Source organism: Malus domestica, chromosome 10 (assembly GCF_042453785.1).
Source record: "Malus domestica chromosome 10, GDT2T_hap1".
NCBI classification, from domain to species: Eukaryota; Viridiplantae; Streptophyta; class Magnoliopsida; order Rosales; family Rosaceae; genus Malus; species Malus domestica.
The window spans coordinates 31,423,602-31,426,316 of NC_091670.1; positions in this window are offsets into that span (position 1 = coordinate 31,423,602).

Below are 2,715 nucleotides of genomic sequence, written 5' to 3' on the forward strand. Positions count from 1 at the left end.
GCATATTTTGGATGCGGTCTTTAATTCTTAACATTATTTGATTAAAATCTTAATAGTATTCAAAGTTTGATCAAAGTCTATTGACTTTGTACACCTCATTATATTATTATTAATATTTATATTTTTATAGTTTTGACATTAATTGCTTGATATTTTATGAGATTTATAATCCTATATATTTAAAATCCCTCATTATAATAATATTAGAAAATGTTACAATAAAAGAATTCAAACATTTTGATTGAATAAATGGGTAAAAACTATGTAAAAATAAGAAATAATAAATGGCAAAAGAATGTATCCATAGTGTTAAAAAAAATGGGTCATTTTACAAAAAAATTGGTACATTTCACATATGTACATTAATAAAGAAGAATGGGCACATTATAAATAAATTAGGGTACATATAAAAGATTAAAAAATTATGAGTACAAATGAATTTTTAAAAAATATAGGCCCTAAAAGAAATTAATACATGGGTACAAAATAAAACTAAAAAGAAAATACTACAAATTAAAAAAAAAATGTTGCAAATTAAAAGTGGGTACAAACTAAAAATATAAATATATGATACAAAGTTTAGGTGACACACCCCAACTCGGAATGTCCACAAGGACTCCGAATCGAGTTGTGTTGGCTGACACCTATAAGGTGACGAAGCCATAAAGTGTGATGATGTGGAAAATATGAATAAATTTGAACCTAAGAGTGCCTAAATACCAGAGTGCGCTGGTGAGCGGGAATGAACCCACTTCACACGTGACGTTAGAGTATAAGTAAGTATAGTAGAGTGGATAAGGATTATACCCTCAGAAGTAGCCACCTATCCTGAGATTTGCCAAGAATCCTCGTTGATACGAACATTTAGCAATTAAAACCTGAAGGGGCGCAAAGCAGAAAGTGTGAGTGGACAAAAACAAAGCTTTACAAAACCATTTCACTTATCAAAAGTAATAATCCCTTGCCGTAAAGCCTGAATAATTTCCCAGAAAATATAATACATATCTATATCGAAACCATACTCGGAATAGCAAAATCCACACGTATGCCATGCCCAAAATCTCAACATAATGAAATAAGTAAATAAGGTGAAATAAATCCATGAAAAGTAATATGTCAGCCGGATCCACCTATTGTGGCATGTACGACTGAACCTATAACTCAACCAATATCCAAGTAATATGTCAGCCGGATCCACCTCTTGTGGCCTGTACGGCTGAACCTATAGCTCATCACATATCCAAGTAATATGTCAGCCGGATCCACCTCTTATGACCTGTACGACTGAACCTATAGCTCATCACATATCCAAGTAATATGTCAGCCGGATCCATCTCTTGTGGCATGTATGGCTGAACCTATAGCTCATCACATATCCAAGTAATATGTCACCGGATCCACCTCTTGTGGACTGTACGGCTGAACCCATAGTTCATCATATATCGAAGTAATATGTCAGCCGGATCCACCTCTTGTGGTCTGTACGACAGGACTGGGTGTAAATAAGTACGCTCAAGTGCTACGATCACGTGAAGACTGTGTGAATAATCGCAGGTCACTTATGAGTCAGAACCACCTATAGTAGTCTGCACGACAGGACTGTGCACCTACCTTGGATCCAAGGTGAGTGTAAGGTGCAAGAGGTGAACATCACGTGAAGAACTATGCCCTGGCCACGAGCGGGAGCACTAAAACTGGGGTGCAGGTTTATGATCTCTAACTGCATCTATTATAACATGTACAACTCATGGACAGCATGTACGACAGTGTCGGAGTTGCCTATCATTGCAACTTGTACAACAAGGTAGGAGTTGCCTAAAACATACATGTAGTCATGCCATAACTTCATCATTTCAACTAATACCATAAACTCACCTGAACTTACCTGGGTCTCATGCGTTCATCTTTGCATTTCAAAGCGTTCACAATAATTATGTGCAAGTAATATACATATACATATGGATATACCATGATGCAATCCAATACTCAACCATGTCATAGAATTTTAAATTATATACATACATATATATATATATATAATATGGCATAAAATGCTTAAGTTGTAACTCCCTACTCCCGAACTATTTATTTTCGGGAATAATTATCGGTGATAAGCCCAATTAGACATTTGTTTAATTAACTATCATTACTTATGTTTCCTTACTTCAATTTCTTAATTCTTCACACATTGATTTATGAACAACATTTAACCACCAAATCATAAGGTTCAATCTCACATTTTCCACCAATCTCCTTCACATTGCTCAATTCCCCAAATAAGGCTATTGTCTCAATTATTTAGTCTCATTTATTGTATGGTTGCATCTAACATCTCGTTAGACTGCCTACGTACCCTAAACAGGGATCAAGCCATTCGTAGTTCACACTAGTACTTCAAAGCATTCACAGTAATTATATGTAGGTAATATGCATAAATCAATTTAAAAACGTTTGGGGAATTATCAATTATATATATATAATATACACGATAGAAAAGAAAAGACCCACTCATCTGAGGTCCGCACTACGACTTCCTAGCACGCATATCGAGACATCACGAACCAATGTCGCCTAGAACAATTATCAAATCACGTCTCAGAGTTCTTACCGATATAATACATAATTTACAAAAAAACAAATCCCTACGTAATTCACTCCAGAAGATCTTCATCACGGATTTCCAATCCGTTACATCCAAAGATTCACGTCCTAATA